We start from the raw sequence: 25428 nt of genomic DNA on the forward strand, positions 1-25428 counted from the left end.
TTAAAAGATATCATTACCGGTCCTCGGTGTATCTAAAAGGTACCCAGATGACGATACATTGATTGAAAATATCTCGACAGATAGGCCTACAATGCAAACACCATCAATGTAATGCCAGTTTTAGAACTATATGTTCAGGTATTGACTTACTATTAGGTATTCTGTACATCAACGAGTTATCAGCCTGCTTATCGCCCTTAGAGCAAGAACTGAAAGAAACCGATGCGTGTTCACGCTTGGCGGTAACTATTACGCTAACAACGGCAACTGCATGTAGGCGGCACAATGAAATGTGTCCGGTAGGACCGTCGTTCGGTTTCGTCACTTATCGAATTTAATCGGAACATTTCTTGTCGAATTCTCTCTTCCTTCATTTCTGCCAACGCCCGCTACCTAGCAGTTGTAGTGGAAAAATTGCATGTTGAAGTTAAACGTTGCAGTTTCTGTTGGTAGCGCCGAGTGCCGATTACGTCAGCATTTCCCCTCTCCCCCCACTGCGTTGCAACTCACTTTATTGCCCGGTCCGAATTGCCCTGCTGGCGCGATCCAACAACACACGACGATCAGGAAGTAATAGCAGTCGCTCACAGGCAGGCAAGGCAGCAACTCAGTGACACCAGAGATTGAAAATTAACATAACGAGGCGGCAGTACGATAAAAACAGGATGTTAAATAAGAGAGGGCACGAACACGGGTCATACACGGCTCAAATGTATTTTCATATTTTGTTGTAATTTCAGACCGTCATAGTATACGGTTGGTGGACTGTAAATGTGTTATCTGCCAGCCCGTGTGCACTATTATTTAGATCAAGCTCTCATTTAACAGTTTTCATGGTTATACAGCATAAAGACAGCATGTGCGTCTCAGGCCCAGGAAACGTAAGTCTATGTTGAATCTGCTCAGCTTTTGATATCTAATTCCTTTTTATTTTGGTGGATAGCCCCCGTGTAATTTAATTCTCCATCGTTTTAATATTGTTTGGTATCCTTAGCTGTCTATTACTTATTTTTAAATTTTTCTTTATTTATTTTTGTCATTTCGACTTGATTGAGAAGCTATCTCTTTTACTGGATGTCGACCTCATCTTACTTCACAATGCTCCTTGAAATTTTGACATCGGTGGTAAAATTATTTTTCTGATATGTTACGAAATGACAGTTTTGAAGATTATGATCTCAGCTGAACCCAGCCATACCACTCCGTATTACGTCACAATAATTCTCTATTTTTCTTAAGACAACGTGGTTTTGATTTATATGTACTCCATTTGGGTACATCTGTTGTTGATATAAAACACTGCAAATAGAAAAAATTATTGCCTTATCTTTTTGTGTGACATTCTGTAAATAATTTTTGTTTTATACTTTAACGCTGTCACTTTTCCACGTCATTGTAGTACGAGTATAGCCATCTACCTGCTTGTATAAAGGCATGTGATTTCTACCGTTGCCGGCCGTTGTGACCGAGTGGTTCTAGAAGCTTCAGTCTGGAACCGCGGGACAACTACGGTCGCAGGTTCGAATCCTACCTCGGGCATGGATGTGTGTGATGTCCTTAGGTTAGTTAGGTTTAAGTAGTTCTAAGTTCTAGGGGACTGATGACCTCAGATGTTAATTCCCATAGTGCTCAGAGCCATTTGAACCATTTTGAAGCATTTCTGACGTTATTTTGTCTCCCAGCGCACTCGTGACATATTTACTTAAATTTGCCAACAATATTTAATAATACATCGGCTCTTAGCCTTCCATTTCACGTACTTTGGTGGGCTTAGCCGAACCTGCTTTAATTTATTTTAAGCCCATTTTTTTATTATTCGTAAGGTTCTGTTTGGCTATTATATACCATAAAGGTGTTCATACGTTGTCCTTTCTACTACAGAATAGCTCTTTTTCAAAAGGTGTATTTATGGTTCTCTCTTTACTGAATGTATTTTGACTTTGTCAGTTTTTATATATGGTGCAAGAAACCTCAATGTACAGGTTGCGAGAGGGGAAAAAAACACATGTTATGGTGGATCTGCAATTCTTGCGTAATTTGTCCTTTGAATGATCACATTTGTTCACAATGCACATTATGGCACAAAATGAAATACAATAATCACCAAATACCTCCAGACATAAGAGGTTGTTAAATGAAAACAAGCCCATTAAATTTTAACCACAGATTGACGTGACTAAACTTTCAATTCATACTACCACAAGGAATCCATGCCACCAACAAATAAAATTAAAAAATGTAAGAAATCCTCCCTTAAACAATAAGTAAAAGCTAACTCTTACACAGTCTTCTTAAATAGGACAACGTATGAACACCTTTTTGGTATATAATAGCCAAACAAAACTATCAAGTTTAAAACTGGTAATTTAGAATAAGCACCCAAGCGTGGCAGATCTGAGATTTTTTTTATGGACTAATGTAGAGTGGATACAATGATAAATTAACCTCAAGCAAAGAATAGTGAGTTACAATTAAAAACCGAAATCTGAGGAGATGGCAATCAGAATGGAATTTACATTACAGTTTTTCTCAGCACATCAAGTACATACGCAAATGTTAGAGCAGGCAAAGGAACTACCTCAAAAATTGAATTACAACATCGCTCGCTTATAGTCCTTTAGACGGAATATTAAGCAGTTAAAGAACGTACATCAGAGCCCTAAAATAGGAAAGTCGAAACTTAACTTACATAAGAAAAGCCTCCAACGTGAACAGTTCCACTATAGCAGTAACGGACACGCCTCAAACGCAGCCAGAAGGCACGTGTAGGCTCACAATTGCAAAAGGCCCTCTCGCGGCCGGTACCCGCCCTAATGTCAGGCTCGCACTTCACAGTGCTAAGAGACGCTGCTACCAGCCACCACATTACTGAGATAAAGACTACAGAAATACAGATTAAATCAATAACAATTGCCATCTTAAGGGATCACTGCTATAAACCATAAAAATCGTCATAAAATAAGGTAGCCACTGTTAGTACCAAAAAACCCTAAAGGAAATAGATGTTGAATCACTAGAATGGGAGTATAAAAATATAAAAATTAACGTCTTCGCAAAAAAAAAAATTAGGTACACTTTACATAAAAACACACGGCCAGATGCCTACTTGAATTAACAGATAGAACAAATAAATGATTAAACTTACCCCTGACTAGCCGCTACAAATGGTGTTTCCTTGAATCAGTCCTCAGGCTTGACAACAGTCTAGAAGCTAGTTTCAAAACACACATATGAGCACAGGAAATTCCTCTTAAAATAATTGAAATGTAAAATTACAAACCTTACAAAAGTACGAAAAAATCTCTAACCCAGTGAACAGCAATTGTGCCACACGGCTCACGACCAGGTCAATAAGACTGCATCAAGAACTTTATTAAACAGTAAAGCTTAAACAGCAGTTGCCATACACATGAGACGAAAGTTAAGTTTCACTAGTAAACCACTGAATTTCGAAGTTCTGCACGGTTTATGACCTTGGTAATACACAGAATGTAAAGGTCTCACTGGTACACTTTATTACCAATGCAGAGACATTCACTAATTTACATCAAGCATTTCCACCAATTACGTAAATGCAAAATTACAATGTGGTTGCGGCCCAAAATTAATCACAGTAAAATAAAATGATGCAGTGATCCATAAGGCACGAACAACAGAGGCACAAATATCAGAGCGTGAGCAACACTGCCCGGAAAAATTCCCAGTAATGTTCCTTGCATACGTGGAAACGATGAGGGCAAATCTGCCAGCGCCCAGGTCCGCAAAGTGCGGATAAATAGGAAGTACAAATCCACTGAAGTCCGTAGCAGGGCACCGTCCATACATCAGTGTAACTGCCACTGTCCAAAGGAGTGGCAAATCGATCACGGCATAAACAGAACCAACGGCCAAAAGAACCATTGCAAGCAGAAACCCACGTATGAAACTCTTACGCCGCGCCCCTCCTGCCCGTTCTCACCTCACAACCTGTTGCAGGCCTATTCCAACTCTGATCCGACAATCGTCTACGAAAACTACAAGTTAAATTTGCGCCGCGTATCGGAGCACCAGTGAAAAAATGCACCAGGAAGACAGAGATAAATTGAAATGGAGCCGCCACGGCTCAGTGCTAATTTATTTTTGTGCTATATGGTTATTTACGTGTGTCAGCCTATCCTTGCGAATCCCACTGTTTCCGTACATGGTGGAACATTCATCAAGGCACCATTGTGTCATCGTTCTGTTGGTTTACTTTTTTCCTCTTCGCGTTTGGTTCCTAAGTCTGTTTAGGTTCTCAACTACTGAAAGTTGTTCATTTTTTTTCAAATTCAAACATTTATACTTGTATCCTCGCAATCCTGAGGATAAGGCTTTGTGTAATACTGTTTTTCATTACTGTTTGGTCTTTGTTGCCTTCTTGTAAGTACTCTCAAGCATTGTTGTGTATTTTTACTTCGTTACATAAAGCTGTAGATACTGTAATAAGGAACAGCTCAGTAGGCAGTAGAATTGAAGAGGAATTGACATCTCAAGTGCAACAAGTTGTGAAATTAAAAGTAAGGGTGGTAACATTACTAGTGCAGTCGGAATTCCACTGTTAAATGCAGAGGAGAGAGGGCATAGATGGAAAGAGCGCATTGAAGGCCTCTATGAGGGGGAAGATTTGTCTGATTCCGTGATGGAAAAATAAACAGGAGTCGATAAAGAAGAAACAGGAGATCCAGTATTAGAATTTAAAAGAACTTTGGACAACTTAAGATCAAATAAGACAGAAGGGGTAGCTAACATTCCATCAAAATTTCTAAAATCATTGGGAGAAGTGGCAACAAAACGGCTATTCACGTTGGTGAGTAGAATGTATGAGTCTCGCGATGTACCGTCTGACTTTCGGAAAAATTACATCCACACAATTCCGAAGGTTGCTAAGATTGCAAGAGCTGATAAGCGCGAGAATTATGGCATAAGCAGCTTAACAGCTCATGAAACAAAGTTGCTGACAGCAAAATATGCAGAAGAATAAAAACAATTCAGTATATCTTACATGATGATCAGTTTGGGTTCTACGAAGATAGGAGCCAGACGAGAATTTACGACGTTGCGGTTGATAATGGAAGTAAGACTAAAGAAAAAGCAAGACACGTTTATAGGATTTGTCTACCTTGAAAAAGCGTTCGAAAATGCAAAATGGTGCAAGATGTCACAAACCGTGAGGCAAATAGCGGTACGCTATAGGAAGAACCGGGAATCTACAACAAGTAGAAGAGAGGAAAATGAGAGTGGAAGAAGAAGAATCAAGTGCTCGGATTAGGAAGGTTAAAACCGGGACGTAGTCTTTCGCCACTAGTATTCAATCTATATATTGAAGACGCAATGATGGAAACAAAAGAAATGTTCAGTTAAGAGGTTAAATTAAAGTTCAAGGTAAAATGATACCGATGATACAATTCGCTGTTGACACTGCCAATCCTCAGTGAAAGTGAAGAAGAATTACAAGACCAGTGAATTGAATCAATAGTCTAATGAGTAGAGAATACGAATTAAGAGTAAATCGAATAAAGACGAAAGCAATCAGTAGCAACAGAATAGCGGACTATGAGAGACTTAAAATTTGCATTGATGGTCATGAAGCAGATGAAGTTAAAGAATTCTGCTACCTAGAGAGAAAAATAAGCAGACGGAGGAGCAAGGAGGACTGCAAAAGCAGACTAGTAATGGCAAAAAGGACATTCCCGGCCGAGAGAATTCTACTAATATGAAATATATGAATAAATTGAGAAAGCAGTTTCTAACAATGTATGTTTGGAGCACAACATTGTATGATTGTGAACGAGGGTTGGAGACAAAACTGGATCGGAAGAGAATAGAAGCATTTGAGATGTGGTGCTATAGACGAATGTGGAAAATAGGTGGACTGATAAAGTAAGCAACGAGGATGTTCTGCGCAGAATCGGAGATGAAAGGAATATGTGGAAAACACGTAGAAGAAGGAGGGACAAGATGGCAGGACATCTGTTACGATATCAGAGAATAACTTCGCTGGTGCTAGAGCTAGCTGTAGAAGATAAACACTTTTTAGGCAGACAGTGATTGGAAAACATCCAGAAAATTAAAAGAAATGGAAAAGGCTTAAGTCAGTGCTGAATACGTGGTTAGAAACAAAGTGATGACTTCACAAAATTATTTCATTGTGTTGACACCTCCTGGAAGCAGCCCATCTCCTTCCTCTGCAGTTTTTACCCCTACAGCTTCCTCTAGAACCATGGAAGTTATTTCGTGATGTATTAACAGATGTCCTACCAACCTTTTCCTTCTTGTCAGTGTTTTCCATATATTCCTTTCCTTGTCGATTCTACGGGGTACCCCCTCATTTGTTAATCTGTGAGTCCACATAGTTTTCAACATTCTTCTGTAGCGCCACATTTAACATGTTCGATTCTCTTTTGTTATGTTTTTCCCACAATCCATCCTTTACTACCACACAGTGCTTTGATCCAAACGTACTGTCTCAGATGTTTCTTTCTCACATTAAGGCCTATGTTTAATACTAGTAGACTCCTCTTGGCCAAGAACGCTCTTTTTGCCAGTGATAGTCTGCTTTTTTTGTTCTCCTTGCCCCGTTTGCCATGAATTATTTTGCTGCCTAGGTAGCAGAATTCCTTAACTTCACCTACTTCGTGTTCCCCAATTCGGATTTTCTCACTGTTTCTCATTTCTTCTATTTCTCATTAAACTATTATCTCTACTCATTAAACTGTTCATCCCATTGATTCTTGAAGCTTTTGTTTTATTTTCTTCACTGCTTCTTCCTTGTATAGATTGGACAATGCTGGCGAAAGACTACATCCCTCTCATACACTCTTTCCAATCCGAACACCTCGTTCTTGGTCTTCTATTGTCGTTGTTCCTTTTGGCGTTTGTGAATATTGTATATTACTCATCTTTCTTCGTAGATTACGCCTATTTTTCTCTAAATTTCGGACATCCTGCACCACTTCACATTGTAGAGCACCTTTTCAGGTCGACAAATCCTATGCATGCGTCTTGGTTTTTCTTAAGTCTTGCTTCCATTACCAACCGTAACGTCAGAACTGCCTCTCATGCCTTTACCTCTCCTAAAGACAAGCTGATCGTCATTTAACACGTCCTCAAATTTCTTTCCACGTGTATGCATGAGCTGTTAAGCTGATTGTGCGATAATTCTCGCACTTGTCGGCTTTTGCAATTTTCGGAATTGTGCGGTTGATGTTTTTCCGAAAGTCAGATGGTATGTACCCAGACTCATACATTCTATTCACCGCCATAAATAATCGCTTTCTTGCCATTGCCACCAGTAATATGAGAAATTCTGATGGAATATTACCCATCCCTTCCTCCTTATTCTAAGTCTCCTAAAACTGTTTTCAATCCTGTTTCTATGTGCTGTTTCCAACTTTCCGCTCTCTCTTCTGCATTTAACACTGTAATTCCCGTTGCACTCTTAACGTCCCTTGCGTTTAATTTCGCCAAAGGTTGTTATGAGTTTTTTCTGTGCTGAGTCAGTCCTTCTGACAGTCATTTCCTTCTTCATGTCTTCACATTTTTCATGCAGCCATTTCGTCTTAGCTTCCCTGCTGTTCCTATTTATTTCATTCCTCAGCGACTTGTATTTCCGTATTCCTGAAATTCATTGAACATATTTTTAATTCCTTCTTACATCGATCAGCTGAGGTATTTCTTGTGTTATCTGTGGTTTCTACGCAGTGTCTTACTTGTACCTACGTTTTTCCTTCCGATTTCTGTGATTACCCATTTTAGAGATATTCATTCATCTGCAACTGAATTGCCTTCTGAACTATTCTTTATCGCAGTGCCTAAGCCTCAGAGAACGTGAAGTGTACCTCTTCATTCCTTAGTACTTCCGTACCCCACGTCTTTGCGCATTGTTTCTTCTGATTAGTCTCTTCAGCCTACCCTTCATCACTATTAAATTCTGATCTGAGTCTATATGGGCTCACCGGTACACGCTTCCTCCTCTTTTGATTGTTGAACAAAGTATTCAACATTACTAGCTGAAATTTACTGCACAACTCCATTAGTCTTTCTCCTCAACCATTCGTAGTACTAAGCCCATGTTCTTCAGCAACCCTTCTTCTACGACTGCAGTCCAGTCCCACATGACTACTAGATTTTCATCTCCCTTTACGAGCTTCACTGACTTCATTTCGCTTCATTGGCCCCCATTATATCTAGAAAAAGGGCAGCGACTGTGTAACAAACTTCACGCGTAGAGCGTGTGCCGGCAGCGGGTCGGCCAAGACCCGCCCTGTCACTCGGCTTTACTCGGTCCTTCTCGAAAGTACCCGGAACAGCGGAACATTTCATTTATCATTGCCGTGCGGCATTTTGTGGTCGGCACATCTCTCCATGTTCGGCAGAATCGTGGTGTCAGCACTTTTACCCTTCGCTATTTTTTCGTGGTGAGAAGGACGTGCACAGGTCCTGTCTGCACAAAAAGAGGCAGCTTAGCCAGCTATTGTCACTATCTTTTAAAATGAATGGGAATGACAAGAAAAGGATGAGAATTCTCAGTTCGCATATGCGACGGGCACTGCTGATTTGCTACGAAACAGCATTATAGTACCATGCAAAAAGAATTTAAGTTTTTAGATGACAATGGAAAAACGAAAAAATTAAGACGATCCACAGACGGAATTTATTGCTCTGTACATCAAGAAGCACTTTGTGCTAAATATGCAGACATGGAACACTTAAAGAAATTAGTGGTAGGAATAGTAAATACATTTTCAGGTCCAACAGTTTTCAATGGAAGTGAACGAAGAGTTTGGAAACTTAATATATCACTGTATAGTACCTTGGTTAATTCAAGGGGCAAGCCTGGAACTATTTTTCGATTTAAAACTCGCTATTTTTGAATTTACGAAAGAAGGAGGAGTGTAGGAACGAAAATTATAGCAACTGGAAAGGATCTGCAGATATTACATTTTACGTGGACTTGTCTGCACCGTGCCTATGGGAAGACACTGCAAGCTGAGAAACAACCTCTTTGTGATTTGATGGGAACGCATTTAGAAGGAAAATCGCGCTGTAGAAGGGCACAATCTGAAAAAGGCAATCCAATTCCCTAAGCTCAATGGTGTTAAAGAAAGTGCGAGGTTTGAAGAAGTCATTATGACCTTGCAAGAATTACAGCGATAGTTTTATAAAGGTATTCAGGACACTGTCACTCTTATACTTGTTTTCGAGCTGTTTTCGATACAAATCTTCCTGGCGGATTAAAGCTGTGTGCCGGACCGAGACTCTAACTCGGGACACTTGCCTTTTGGGGGCAAGTGCTCTATCATCTGAGCTACCCAAGCACGGCTCACGCCGCGTCCTCACAGCTGTACTTCTGCCAGAACCTCGTCTCCTACCTTTCTAATTTTAAGAAGCTCTCCAAAAGCTCTGCAAAACCATGCAGAACTAGCACTTTTGAAAGAAAGGATATTGCGGAGACATGGCTTAGCCACAGCCTAGGGGATCTTTCCAGAATGAGACTTTCACTCTGCAACGGAGTGTGCTCTGATATGAAACTTCCTGGCAGATTAAAACTGTGTGCGGGAGCGAGACTCGAACTCGGGACCTTTGCCTTTCGTAGGAAAGTGCAGTACCATCTTTTTTTTCATTTTGTTCGATATTGTTCGTTGCGTTTTGGTCTGGGTGGACGTCACAAGACATCCGTTGAAGTTTATCGTTAATTCTTTGACTCAGTTTTTTTTTTATTACAGAGAGCATGCAGCCCTCTGACCGAACACGCTGAGCTACCGTGCCCGCAGCCATCTGAGCTACCCAAGCACGATTCACGCCCCGCCCTCACAGCTTTGCTTCTGCCAGTACCTCGTCCCCTACCTTCCTAACTTTACAGAAGCTCTCCTGAGTACAATGCAGAACTAGCACTCCTGAAAGAAAGGATATTGCGGAGACGTGGTTTAGCCACAGCCCGGGGGATGTTTCCAGAATGAGATTTTCACTATGCAGCGGAGTGTGCGCTAATATGAAACTTCCTGGCTGATTAGAACTGTGAGGACGGGGCGTGAGTCGTGTTTGGGTAGCTCAGATGGTAGAACACTTGCCCGCGAAAGGCAAAGGTCCCGAGTTGGAGTCTTTGTCCGGCACTCAGTTTTAATCCGCCAAGAAGTTTCACATCAGCGCACACTCTGCTGCATAGTGAAAATCTCATTCTGCTTTCCATACCGTTTGCCGTTTCAGTTGAAAGTCGCCCTGAGCATGTGCAGATGTAACTGATTGACCTGCAGGGTAATTCCAGTTTTATGTAAGTCTGCAGGCTTTCGTGGCGGTTGTTGCTAAAGTTAAATTCTTCTGGGTTGTTAGGCCGCGTCATATTTCCTCTAAAATAATCGACATACTGCTGTGGCTAAGGAGTGTGTCAAACTCAGTCTCTTATTCATTAACGCAATACAGCGAACTAATATTTCATGTGTTCTTGTATGATTATACTTCACCCAGAGTAAGCAAGGAAACCTCATTTGTGGCCGGACGAAGGTTGTTTCGCCTGGTCACAACAGCTTCACAAAGGCTTTAATCATGCGAAAAAAAAAAAAAAAAAAAAAAAAAAAAACAGAAACATAACGTACCAGCATGAGACGAAATGTTCAAAATACCCTCTCACATATCACTTGCTTGTCTTGACTTAATACTAGCTCCATTTCTCTACTAGCAGCAAGGACGTAGTAGGAACTGTTTAGTGTTCATCATGGACAAGAACTTGAACTTTACGTCTGGTGGAAGTGTACTCATACACGGAGTTTGCAGGTGGCAGATGCTCATTTGCTGTATGGATACTCAGATGTTAATGGGCGTGGCGCTCAACGTTTGTTTCGGAAGCGGTTTCTAGAACGTCAGTGCCCTATAAAAGGACGTTTGAAGCAGCAATTGTTTATTGTCTTCGGGAGCGTGGAACATTTTAAGCCTATTTCTAGAGGAAGGGAGAGGCCTAGAAGGACGAGGACACTTCAGCTGCAGGGAGAACGTCCTGCAGATGACCACAATCCTAGCGTCAGAGTGAGGCAATTACCTGCCGCAAGTAATTTTCATTCCCCTTCTGTCTGGAGAGAGCTACACGAGAACTTGCTCTATCCGTACCGCGGACAGTGTGTGCAGTCACTATCAGCAGATGTTTTTCCTGCACTGATAAACTTCTGTGCATGGTTCGTTCAGCAATGTTATCAACCCTCACTTCAGTGCAAAGATTCTCTTCACGGATGAGGACTTGTTTCAATGTAGACAGATTAATGTGTTGAAGAGTTGTAGGAACCGGGATCTAAATTGGAAATACCGCGTTTCCGGACATATGGCCCTATGACATATTTGCGTCCTCTAAGAGCGAAGTGTGTTTCTTGAAATTTTGGCTATACCTTTCTATTACACCCTGTGTAGAGTTCTTTACGACAATAAATCCGCCACCATCATTGACATCTACTCTGTCCTTAAGACATTTATTCCATTGCAAATGTAGTATTTCGGTAGTGTCAATTCCTGGTTCCAGACAACAATATATTCCTAAAACTATGTGGAAGTTATTACCTATAAAGTGCTGGACTAACCAAGGATGTTCCTGCAGATTACTAATAACGCTTTAACATTTCCACCTTCCGTTTTGCGACGTCAAAAGCTCTCCTCTGTCAGTAATTCGGGCGATCTGTCTTCAATTTCTGGAGGCATTTCGTAAGTCCTATCACGGAATGGTTCTTGTTAACCCCAAGACGTGTGCACGCCATACGTACCCTGCTACCGAGTAGTTGCTTCCTCTGTGTAGTGCACTCCTGGGCTATTAAGGGGGGGGGGGGGGGGGGGCAGCACTTGAACGTGTAGGTGGAAGAAAGTGCTAACCCACAAGAGTGTCATATTACATGTTGGTTAAATTTGAAGACAATGTGAAACATTAAAACAAAAGAATTTCTATAGTAGACAGTTCTTTTTGACGATTCAAATGGAACTAATTGCTATCGACATGTTAAAGCATTAGAAAACACAACATGTAATGTGAGAATGTGAGAGGATTTTTTACTTTTATTTTTTTATTTTTTTTATTTTTTATTTTTTACGTGAAGTTCAATCCTCTAGTATCAATCAGCAAAAGCATGCTGATGCAACTTCAAATCTTCTAGAGGAAAACGACTTTGGAGTGTTTCTGGCGTGGTTATTACCACAAAGTAAGCTCGAATACTTCAACATGCGGTGTGGCTGTGTGGCGGAATGCTCGCCTGCCATGTTGAGAACGTAGGTGCGATTCCTGTCTGATTCTCACCCAATTCCGTATTGAAGACTGAAAATATGCATGTGTGTAGAGTATATGATTATTTATAAAATTGGTCATCTTATTTTATTATGTGAAAATCTTAAATAAACATCTTGGGTAAAAAGTATAAAATTTTTAATCAAGGTGTATGTTCTAGGAGCATTTTTCTGAAGTGTAAAATACATAAACAAGGAAAAAAATCAGTAACACTCGAGGCTGGTGATTGCTCATTTGAGTCTCACTTCGGCCATTAAGTGACAAAGGCATTCGAAGTAGGGAAGAAAAACCACAAAAGTAATCAGCACATACCTGACGAATTTTATAATTAATACATATATAATCTTCATTTTTATGAAAAATTCACGTCTGCTTATTTATAATTACACATTGCAGACAAAAATCCAGTTTTTATTGCAACTACATATTCTTAATTACCAATCTCTTATAAAAGATTTTTAATAGAGTGATTACATTAAAAAATTACAACTTACGGTACTTTTTTCATCCTTACCTGTTTTAAACTACTTAGAAATGCTCTTAGACCAGCCAACTTTACTTAAAAGTTCCTGTCAAGAGACGTTGGCCTTCATTTAGGGTAATAAAGATGCTTGGAAAACAAAGTGGATATTTCGACGATTTTTGAGAGCTACATCGCTCAGCTTTAGCCGACTGATATTTGATTTCTGAAGTTCATGAATCATAAAGATAAAAAATCTCAAAATCTAAATTCCGTGTGATCACCATGTAAACCTTTCGAAATTCAAGGCGACCGTTATTTTCCGGGGCCGCTTCAATTCTCCAACCGACAGCAACGGTGTGAGACGTTAAAAACTGATCCGCGACTGATTTTTTACCGTTTACACCGTCGCCATGATACGCCGATTTCCGATCACCACAGCCTCCGTTTCTCTTGTGATTCCTAGGTTTCTTCAGAGAGATGATCTTCCACTTATTTCGTCGTCATTCAGACTTGTTTGGCTACACCGCTTAACCATTGCATCACACTATGGTGCGTTGTTGTGTTACACTTCCACCAACTGGACTTCGATTGCTGCAGTGATGTTTTTCTTTAAATACAGAAAATTACAGCACGATACTAAATGTTATCAATGACCTGCTTGCTACTTTACTGTAGCGTCTTAACATCAATGTGTACCTGGAGTGCACACCTGATAAAGAAGTACCTGGTGTCAGGTGAAACTGGAGTGGGAAGGTTTAGGAGGTGTCGTTAAGTGGAAGGACTGGAGCTCCCACATGGTTGCTACAGCGTTCAAAAATTTTAGAGAAAAAAATCATTCAGACCAATACGAGACAAACACAGTTGCAGGAGTTTAATTAATTATCATCAAACAGATATCACCGTACAGACTTATTAACAAGGAAAGCTGATTAAATAGCTGCAAGGGTAAGTTCACAGCAAAGTTATCTGAATGCTTCAGACACAGTAGCTATTAATTATCAAAAGTAGGCCTCTTTGCGACGCCAAAACTACGTGGAAATTGAAATTCGAAGCTTTGGTACTGCTACTTGGGAGAATAAGTAAAGGTACTTTTTTGGCTTCTACAAAGCATTGTGACCACTCAGCCAAGCTTTCAAACCAGACAGTCAAAGTGGGAAATGGAAATCATTATGGCTACGTGAGGGAGACTGCTGCATTTAATAAAAATAAAACAAAATACCTTGCTCCCATCCATCCTCAACTATCAGTATGATTTTGATGTAGGACATGAAGAGCAACAAGATCATGCCATCGCGAGATTAAAAGATAAAATTGTGAACGGAGTGTGAGACAAGCACATGTGTTTCATTGTACCTGCAAATAAATAAAAATTTAATTACATAATTTAATTCTTATGAGTATCCCTCGTGATTCACAACATCCTGATCCTTTTTTAGTCTCCTTGCACAGAGGGAAGTTGTGGACTGAGCACTAATTAGCCGTTCATTGACTTCCCACAGTGTTACCACAGGCGGAAGAGGCTGCCGTGGGACACAAACAAGTGAATATCTTTAGGCTGCAGCTAATTCCGTGACACGTAAGGGAGACTGAGGTCCCAAGTGGCTTCACGCTTCGTCTCATTGCTACGGCGGTCCCAGCGTAAAGGGGTCGTTTCGGCCGCGCTGTTTGAGGAAATCCGCATATTTACGCGGGGCCGTCACATCCTCCAAGGCTGTTGTGGTACGGCAGTGCCGGCTGTAAAGGCTTCCATGTTCGCCATCCTACTTTACTTCCAGCAGCATATCATTCGCGCGTCCACCGGTGCAGGCGAAGATAATCCCGCAATTTAAGCGGCGCTGCCCGTTCGTCCCGGTGTCATTAACGGCGGTTCCCGGTGGCAGTCATCGCGGAAGGGCGGGTAGTAAGTTTAATGTGCAGGATTATCCGCCGAGGAGGTGCTCTGGCTATTGGTACTGCAACAGGAGCAGGAAACACGCGTTAAGAAGCTCCGTTATCAATGGCCGTTAGCGGATGAAATGTAATGCTTGTTCCCAGTTGTTGCACAAAGGGCACCATATTTACAATGTAGCCGGAACGGCTTTCGCTAAGCAAAGCAGTCAATAAGGATCGGAAACAAATCGATGGAAATCGAGTGCTGCCCGACACACGTAACCAATACATAAGCAAAGTTGAAAATGTAATATTCTCTTTTTTATCACTTTATTTTAGTCGTCTATTTTTCAACTGTCACAGGATGTGAATAGATGCATTACACCATCAAATCAATCGCGTTAACTCTACATGCCTCATCATCATCATCTTCACTTCATCCATTAGCCCTTCATTTTGTTTTGCCTGTTAAGTTACCCATCGTTTCCTCGGTCTTCCTTAACTTCTTCTTCAAACTCGCTTAAATCTTCTCATCTGGAGAGGTGATCTTACTTCACTCATTCTGTCGAGATGTGCATTCGAATTTCGTCTTTTTCCTTGTACTTTGTTGTTCAACTCTTCCTTAATTTCCGAATTTCGAAATCTGTCAGCTCCTGCGCATCTATTTACTGTTCTTAGGAACCTCATCTTCGTTGCTTCTATGCGACTTTCTTGAAGTGTGTTTCTTTCTTCGTTTCATTTTTTACACATCTTTTTATTGTTCCATATATATTCAACTTTTCTGATTTCTTCTCTATGTCTTCACCATAATCATACGTGACGTCAAAACCTAAATACTTAAAATGTTTTACCTGTCCTATTGATCTATTGTTGATCATAATTTTGGTCCGTGCAGAATATTTCCCTTTGAAAGCCATTGACATTTGTCTTGTTTTCTAACACCGTCGGACTGTACGCTTCACAAACCTTACCTAACGAATGTATTCCTCTTCGTAGGTCATCTTCATTATCAGCCAGCAGTTTAGCGTCTTCTGCTTATAAAAGACAGTTCAAGCGGGAATTAATGTTAATATCAGTTCCCCCATAAAAAACCTCCTCCCATTTCCGAATTTCGATATCTAAATGAATGTTAAAACTGGTGGGTGAAGCGCTGCACCCTTGCCTTATTCCTTTGTTTGTAGCTATAGTGTGTCTTAGAGCGCCATTCGTGTCTAAAATTACAGTCGTGTGTTTGTACAGACTTTTTAAAACGTTTATCAGATTTGTGGGTATCCTATTTTCCTCATAATTCTCCAAAGTTTCTCTCTATCAAAATTACCGAACGCCTAAATGAAATATCTGAACGCTAAAAGGCTTCGATATTACAGTTTCTCTACATTCTGATTATCATCGTTATAAATACTGCATCTGTTGTCGATCTATTCCCCCGAAATCCCCTTCATTCTTCGCCTAACAAACTCTTAGCTATAACCCTTTACCTCTTTTCTTCGCCTAATAAACTCTCAGCTATAACCTTTAACCTCTTGTTCATTATTCTTACATAAACTTTGCATGCTAGATCAAGTAACCCGATTCCTCCATAGTTCTCGCAGCTATTGCAGTCTCCTTATAACCATGACATCGCCTTTACTTGTGATCATGCTTTTGGAATATCTCTCTTTGAGCGGGACGTATTAAATAAATGTAGAAATCTCCTTTGTAGTAGGGAGCCACCATATTTTAGCAGTTCAGCACTTACGGCATCCATACCAGTTGCTTTTCTGTTATTTTGTGGATTTTAAGGCTTCTCTTAATTAATACAAACGTAAATCGTCCACACATCCTATTTCAATTTCATCCTTTATGTTCTCTGCGGAGCAGTTTTCTTGATACGAGAAGTTCTTGAAATGTTCTATCTATAACGCTTGTTGGATGTTATTGATTTGAGCAAATTATCCTTCTGTTTGACCTAGCATTTTCGTTATTTTATAACCTTCAACTTCCCTTCCGTGAATATCGTCTTCTATTACGCTTACAAACCGATCCCAAGATTCTTGATGAACTCCTTCCACTGCTCGATTTAGTGCATTTCTCTCTTGTTGTAAATATGGTGATTCTCCTATGTTAGCTCACTGACGTATTAAGACAAATTTCTTGTTGTTTTGTTTTCCTTATAACTGTATCTAATTCTGCTTTCCATATTTTTGGCCCTTTCTTCCTTCTCATCTTTTTCTTGTTTCCTAATGCTTCTTCAGCAACATTTTAGCTGTGGTTTCCATATTTTTCCATTCCTTCTCTATTGCTTACGCGTGTTCTTGATTAAGTTTCTTCTGGTACGTACCTCGTATGCTCAGTTTATATGATATATAAACTTTATAGACTTCTTTCTTCATATTTTCTTCTAGTATCTTTGTGTTCCTTCTTGTTTGGCTTACATATCTACTTCAGATGTCACCAAGAAGTGGTAAGAATTTATGGCCTATCCACTGTACCCTTTGCCTTCTAATTTTTCATTAATGATATGGGACTTAAATCCACGAGCTGACCATGTATATTTATTGCTATTTTTTTACGAAAACGTGTGTTGGTTATCTTACTTTGTTAAAATAAATAAAATCTCTAAGCAATCTTCCACTCTTATTTAGGACGTTTTCTCTCATCGTTCCCATAATCTTTGGGATAGGTTTGTTGCCCACCCTTGCGTTTAAATCTCCTGTAAGTATTATTTGATGCTTATTATTATACTTGTCCAAAATCGATTCTACATAGAAAAGTTCATAGACCTTGTTCACGTCTTCTTGCTTCCCATGTTATCCTACTTTATGTAGGCAAAAAAAATTAAATTCTTAATCAATTAAAATATTTTTATTTAATTCTATATGAGGATATACTCCTTAAATCTTGTTGTTATCTCTATCTACCAGAAGGTAACTTCCTGCGTGTGGTATTTTAATAATCCTGATGGTCCTTTATATAAGCTACACCATTTTCTATTGAATTTCTTTCGCTTCGAAGATTTGGGATGATTCTTTAATAACACACAATCACCAACTCCTAAACCTAGCTTCTTATCGAACTGACATTTTCGAAGGTTTGCTTTATGTTGTAATCTTAAATATACATTATGTATAAGCTAATCACGATCCTTTGTCTTATTACGTAAGCATGGTAACTTACCAAGCCACTCATTACTATGTTGCTTACTAAATAAAATCTCATTAGGTTAATAACCGGTTGACATACGTGGTAATTCATTATACATTTCTTCAAATTTTCCGATAAATTCTATCCATCTATGATGTGGGCTACGCACATACGTTCTTATGAATCAATTCTCGGATGACTCTTTCTATGGGTTTCCATGACGGATTAAAGCGGGCAATGAATACATGAGGAATTCCCCATGTCTTCATTGTTTCGCGCCACGCTTTACTTCGAAAATACAATGCATTATCAGAAACTAGCATTGCAGGTTTCCCCACTTTAACTAAATAATCATCTATGGTCCTTCTTAACATAGGTTTCATATTAGTTGATCGTAACGCATACAATTTTACATATTTTGTGAGAGGATCATACATCGCAAATACATATTTAAAATTTCCTTTTTGCTACTGGAAGTGGGCCACACGTATTACATGATACAATGCTTAAAGTTTTCCTAGGTATTATCGGATGCAACACATCTTTAACACAATAATTGAACGACTTTGCCTATTGACATATCCTACACCTCTTGAGTATTTCTTAAGCTCTTTTCTGTAAATTTGGATAGAAACATAGTTGTTGTAATTTCATTAGACACTAATGAGCTCCGATATGTCCTCATCGCGCATGTGTGAAGCACAATACGGAATCAATATACCTTGAGGAAATGCCTATCTTCCACTCATCCTTCTCAATTTTACGGTAAAACAATACGCCTTCTTGCAATTGTTAATGACTATGAACTTTATCTATCGCTCCTGTCCCTAAATTACTTATTATTTTTCTCCATTTACCATCTACTTTCTGCATTTGCCCTATTCTCGAAGACATATCATTAACTTTGTAATATCTCTTTATATTCGATGAATTATTCTGATACAATTCTACCCTTGAAGGACGTTCACTAATTTTCTATCTTCATACTCGCAGAATCCATGCGCACGTTTCATACAATAGCTATAGCATGAGCGCATAATTATTCTTTGTAGTACTCTCTCTGGTGGTTGTTAGAAGAAAAAAGCTTCCGAGATTGTCTTAGTGCCGATTAGGCTGAGCTTGGTTTGAAGAATTGCAATCTGAACATTGCGATTTGTGACAAAAGATAATTGAGACGAAATTGTACGATTAAAAGGGAAATATACATATATATTGCTCCTTCATACAAAAGGTGTGTATTTGACATTTGAGAATTAATGATATTCATCGATATATTGCGAAGTTGTTAATCAGAAGGTAACTTCCGAAAGAGTGGATACGAAACTGCATTTAATAATCCAAGAGCTCCATTACTTCTTAGGAAAGTTAAACTTCGTCAAAGCCAAATATCCGCTTGATCTGAGGTTTCCCGACTGATTATACAACGCTCCCAAAATTACGAGGCATTTTATTTGTATACCGCTGCAAAGCACGAGCCTGCAGAGAAGAAGAATCATCGCCTGATTTCATTCTAACAAGTAAAATTTCTGAATCATTATGAGTGCCTAATCTATGACTGTGTTTCCTATTATGAATGATTAATTGCTCGAACGAATTGAGAACTACATAATTACACAGATAGGAGGAAAAATTACAACCTCTTTCCTATATGGAAGTGTTCCGAACATTATCATCTTAAAATCCATTACTCGCTCTTCTTCAACCTTATCGATCGTGGTAGTTGGTAACCTCGACAAAGCGTCAGCGACAGTATTGTCTCTCCCTTTGACATGCTTAACCGTTACGTCATATTCCTGTAATAATAAGGCCCAACGCGTAAGTCGTCCATGTAACATTCTACTCGTCATTAAGAACGTCACAGCTTTATGGTCACAATATATCACTATCCGTTTACCATATACAAAATATCGGAACTTTTCTAGTGCCCATATAATACCCATATAATAGCTAATCCTTTCAGCTCAGTAGTACTGTTAGGACGTTCACAACCTGATAAGTTTCGACTACCAAAGGCAATAATTTTTATAGTTTCTACTTTATTCTAATCGTCCATTTGGAATAATATAGCACCTGATCCTGTTCCCGCCGCATCTGTTGCTATGAAAAAATCTTTATCCGTCTGTGGATGATACAACAATGGAGCATTTATTAAAGCATTGCGAATCTCATCAAAGGCTTTACTACGAGAGTCTGTCCATTGGCATGATTAATTTTTCCTCAACAATTGCAACAGACAGTCTTTATTTAATAACGGCTGAGATACAGACTTTATGAAGAAAGATGCAAGACCTAAACATGACTTAAGCTGTTTCTTATTTTGCGGATACGGTCAACTTCTTATTGCAGCCAACTTTTTCGGCTTTGGAATAATTAGTTCAGGAGTTACAATATTACCCAAGAATTTAATCTGGTTTCTTCCAAATTTGGATTCTGCTAAATTAATCGTGGCTCCATATTCTAGGAATTTCTCAAATACACGATTCATTAGCTCAATATGTTCTTCCCAGGTCTCTGTGGCGATCAGAAAGTCGTCAACATATACTGACCGGCTCTAGTAACTCCGAACCGAGTACTGTATCTAAAGCGTTTATAAAACCACCACCGCTAACGTTCAGTCCAAATGCCATTACTTTAAATTGGTAGCTACGTCCTCGGTAAATGGACATCATAAGCTTTCTTGATTCCTTAGATATTTTAGTTTGCCAATATGAGCTTCGGAGGTCGAGGGACGTCAGGAACTTCACCGCGTGAAATTTCTGTAATAGTTCTGCCAAATTCTCGAGACGAGTCTTATTAACATCATGAGTGTCTAAGACTAACCGAATGTCACCGTTTGGCTTAGTCTCTGCTAATAATGGGCTTGAGTATTCGGACATGGAAGTCTCAATAATTTCACAGCCTATCATCTTTCTGATCTCTATAGTTACACCTTCTCTTTTCGACCCAGTTACTAAATACCTAAATTTACAAAAAGTCGAATGAAGGTATATTTCGATACAATATTCAAAGTCCTTAATTACACCTGTTTTTTTATTAAATATAGGCAAAAATAATTGCAAGACTTCTCTCAATTCAGTTTGCTGCTGGGGCGACAAATATCCCGATTCTGGTACTACTTCAGCGATGCCCGATAAATCGGTCTCATCATTAGTTTGCCTAACACAATCATTCTTGAAATGCAAAGCATTTACAGGAATACAATTAACGGTTATATTCTGGCAATAATTTCCTAAAATAATCTTCATCAACAAAGTTACCTTTAATGGTTTGACTTTAACTATAAAAGTACATACACCTTCCTTAATATCAATCACTGCACCGTGATCATAAAAAAATCCATACCCCAAATACACGGAGTTGACATTCTATACACTACCAAGAAAGTGCATTCCATGGCTACTCCTTGCAGTTCCACTGTCAGCCGTATTTGCTTAATTATGCGTTACGCTCTCGCACTAGACGCCCCTGACACTGCAGCCTGTTACTGGTAAGGTGAGTATTTTTTGTTGCTGACTAACCATATTAAAGCAACCCTTTATCATCACACTAGCCGTCGCCCCTCTATCTATCAGTACATTAACCGGTAAATTATTAATCTTTACTACTACTATCGCTTGCAAAGTATACTCTTTTATATTCATTTCTTTCCTTGGTTCTTTCATGAGATCTTCCCGAATATCCGGTTCCGTATTATATTCAAGAATATTTACTGACTCTCGATGTTTGCCCCCCTCCTTAACACCAGCCACCCGAGGAAGGCCTAAAATGACTGGTACTAGCTTGACCGTCCGCTATTTAGGTTCCTTGGCGGTTCATGTACCTCTACTAAAGGAATTTCATTTCCTATTGGTGGATATGTATTATCCACAACTACATTTCTCCCATCTGTCAACGGTATGGATCTGTTAGATCCAGAAGACGTACCTGTAGTATCAGTGTTTGTCCAACTTACATTATTCACCTAATCGGTTCCCCAGTTTGATTTACTCGAACTTGCCACAAAACGGTAAAGTGCAAAGATTCGCCTGGGAGTTCAACTGTTTGACGACTTAACAGACTTTCATTGCAATGCGAAGCGGGGGCTGAACATCCAAAAGAAAGATTTTTCTGAAAATTTCACATGGTTGTGTGCACGTTCGATGAATTTTACTCAAGTGCTTATGTGTGGGGAGGGGGGGGTGGAAATTATGTAGAACACCTGAAGGATTAACAACGCCCTTGAAGCTTTTCTCTATTTTTTGTTAATGCACTCTAGAAAAATTTTGGTACTGACGGGGTAAATTATTTATAATGGTATTCTCCAGGTTTCTAGTTAAATCTACATCTTTTAAATTCGATCTGGATAGTAGTTGAAGCATAGAATTAAAACACTGGTCCCCTGCCTATTCTTGTTTTTAAAAATTTTTAATCGATATTGTTCGTTACATTTGTTCGGTGCAGATGTCCCATGACCGCCGTTCAAGTTCAGTGTTGAGCCGTTAACTCAGTTTTTTTATTGCAGAGGGCAGCTAACCCCCTAACCGAACACGCTGAGCCACCGTGCTGGCGCTTACAAGGCGCATGTGCTAACCTCTACACGACCCACACCTAACATCCAGGGCGGATTTCATCAGTACCTAGGTAGAAAGCTGGGGTGCTATTCCAATGATCGCAGTCGGTCTTTGGCTGCAATGGGCTCACATGACCTATTTTCGTCTCGCCTGTCGTGCTCCTTCCTAGCGAGAGCGCGTTTGTTTACATCCGCGTAGTGGCTTGTTTCAGAGTCCGACATCATTGAACATCATGGCGTTTTCTTACCGCCAAGCGACAATTCAGTTAACTTTTCCGTTAGATCACGAACGACCGAAGGTGTGTGAGACTGAACGTTTTATACGGGAAGAAAGGAGTCTCCCGCCACAAGATGTTCTCGGAATACATTTTTCGATCCTCAGTACTACTCTGTAGATAAAGCTGGCGAATGACTAGCTGTGCGTCAACAATGTACGGCGTCACGCTAACGATCTCCAGTTCCAATACTCTGACGGACATATAGGGACTGTCGTGGTTGATCACGCTGGTGTTGGTCTCCGTAGGTTGCAGGTTTTCGAACTCCCGTTTGAAGTCGAACGCTGTTGTGGCCGCTTTTAAACCTTATGGCAACGTCGTCAGTCACGAGGCTGAAACGTGCAAGACGTTCTAAACGTACCTTGTCCTCAATGGTGTCTGTTGGATAAAAATTGAACTACGGAAACACATTCTTCCTATTTGGTTATTGCCGGTAGCAAGGCTGTCGTCATATACGATGGCCAACCGAATACCTGTTCAGGTTGTGGCCAGGAAGGCTCTGATGGCTCAAAATGGTTCGTATGGCTCTGAGCACTATAGGACTAAGCATCTCAGGTCCTCAGTCCCCTAGAACTTAGAATTACTTAAACCTAACTTACCTAAGAACATCACACACTTCCATGCCAGAGGCAGGATTAGAACCTGCGACCGTAGCAGTCGTGCGGTTCCGGACTAAAGCGCCCAGAACCGCTCAGCCACAGTGGCCGGAAGGAAGGCCTTGTCTGCTCTGAATGTTTATGTAGACTGGTTCAGACGCCGATCGGAGACGGCGCTCCTCCTGCGGCGCCCACTGTGTTACCTCTGTCTTACGCGTCTGCGGCGGTGCTGCCTGCTACGCCCTCTCTGAATCAGTCGGTACCCGTGTCGGCTCCTCTACAAGACGCGATGGACGTACCGCCTTTCTCTCCTATTCCCTGTCGAATGCAATACAAATGAACGACTGTCAGTAGGCACAAGCTATCTGCCTCGAACTCATAGTTGTTGGTCACGGAGCTGTACCTACCTCCGCCTTTCTAACATCTGGCCCCAAGTCGGACGATAGCCCCCGCCATCCGACACAGAACACCATGTTAGGAAGCAACGGTCACCGAGGAAACAGAAGAGGCAACGCCGTACCCCTTCTGATGACTGCGTCCGTCGGAAATCTACACAGGATCACGACCCTGCTACTGGCGGTGCGGTGTTTTCCGATGCCCTGACACTTGACGACGTGACGCCTTTCCCCACCTCATCTCCACTCAGCGATCACCTCTGGACATCGACCTTCCTCCGCCTCACTTTCTGTGTCTGATGCTACCTGTGGGCGTACCTCTGATAATGATCCACTGAACCGGCCTGGAGACACGTCTGTCTCCTGGGCGGACGACGTCGATGCTGAGGATGGACATTCTGGAGGTGTACAGAAGGATGGACGCTACATGGTGGGGTCGGCACCGCCCCATCACAGTGATGTGCCCTCCCATGTGGGGAGTTAACTGTGATTTCCCCGTGCTTGAAACGCCGGTCCTCCTTGCGATGGCAGTCTTGCGGACTTATCGCATAGCCACGGTCAACGTCAACACTATTCGCGTACACTACAAACTGGCTTTACTCCATGACATACTATATGCTACGGACATTGACGTGGCTGTCCTTCAAGAGATACATGTCGCAACTTTCTGCGCTGCCCATGGTTTTACAGCACACATCTTTCATTACTCCCCTACTGGTAGTGGGGTGGCGATCCTCTTACGTGATGGTATACTCGCTGATGCAGTTGCCTATCTCCCTGATGTCAGAGGTATGGCTCTCAGGTTTAGTGGCATCAGGATCGTCAATGTCTATGCACCATCTGGTTCGGGTCGCCGCTGTGAACGTTCCTCCTCCTTCTCAGAGACAGTCACCGAGCGAGGTGGCGCAGTGGTTAGACACTGGACTCGCATTCGGGAGGACGACGGTTCAATCCCGCGTCCGGCCTTCCTAATTTAGGTTTTCCGTGATTTCCCTAAATCACTCCAGGCAAATGCCAGGATGCTTCCTTTGAAAGGACACGGCCGACTTCCTTCCCCGTCCTTCCCTAATCCGATGAGACCGATGACCACGCTGTCTGGTCTCCTTCCCCAAACAACCAACCAACCATCAGAGACAGTGACGCCTCTCTTCCTGGGTCGGCAGGATGCGTTGATCGTGGGAGGTGATTTAGAAAAAAAATGGTTCAAATGGCTCTGAGCACTATGGGTCTTAACTTCTGAGGTCATCAGTACCCCAGAACTTAGTACTACTTAAACCTAACTAACCTAAGGACATCACACACATCCATGGCAAGGCAGGATTCGAACGTGCGACTGTAGCGGTCGCACTGCTCCAGACTGTAGCGCCTAGAACGGCTCGGCCACTCTGGCCGTCGGAGGCGACGTCAACTGCACCCGGGCACCCTCCGTGCGCGGTGCTAGCGGCAGTTCCCCAGCACAACAGACTAGTGGATCCTTAGGAGAATGTTCACTAGCCATTCTTCCAGCCGACCCGATCGTCTTACTCTCCGTGATATTGTCAGTGGAGTGCAGGCTGTCGAAGTGTGGCCCAGTGCGTTCTCTGACCATGACGCATAGATCTGCACCATCAATCTCTGCCGCCAAAGGCTGTGGCGCGGTCGTGGACCATGAAAACTGAACAAGATCCACCGTACTTCACCCGACTGCCGGCATCTCATCGAGACCACGTGACCAGCTTGTCTTCGACGCCGTGATGCCTATCATTCTGCCTTGTCTTGGTTGGTGCTGTGTGGAAAGCCTGCTCTCTTCAATGCCTTGATTGGTTACGGCAGGGAGGTTGCGGCGTGGTGGCGACGGACTCAGGAATTCTATTTAACCTTTCTCCAGGAATGTACTATTATGCCGTA

This window comes from Schistocerca gregaria, chromosome 6 (genome assembly GCF_023897955.1).
Source record: "Schistocerca gregaria isolate iqSchGreg1 chromosome 6, iqSchGreg1.2, whole genome shotgun sequence".
Taxonomy (NCBI): Eukaryota; Metazoa; Arthropoda; class Insecta; order Orthoptera; family Acrididae; genus Schistocerca; species Schistocerca gregaria.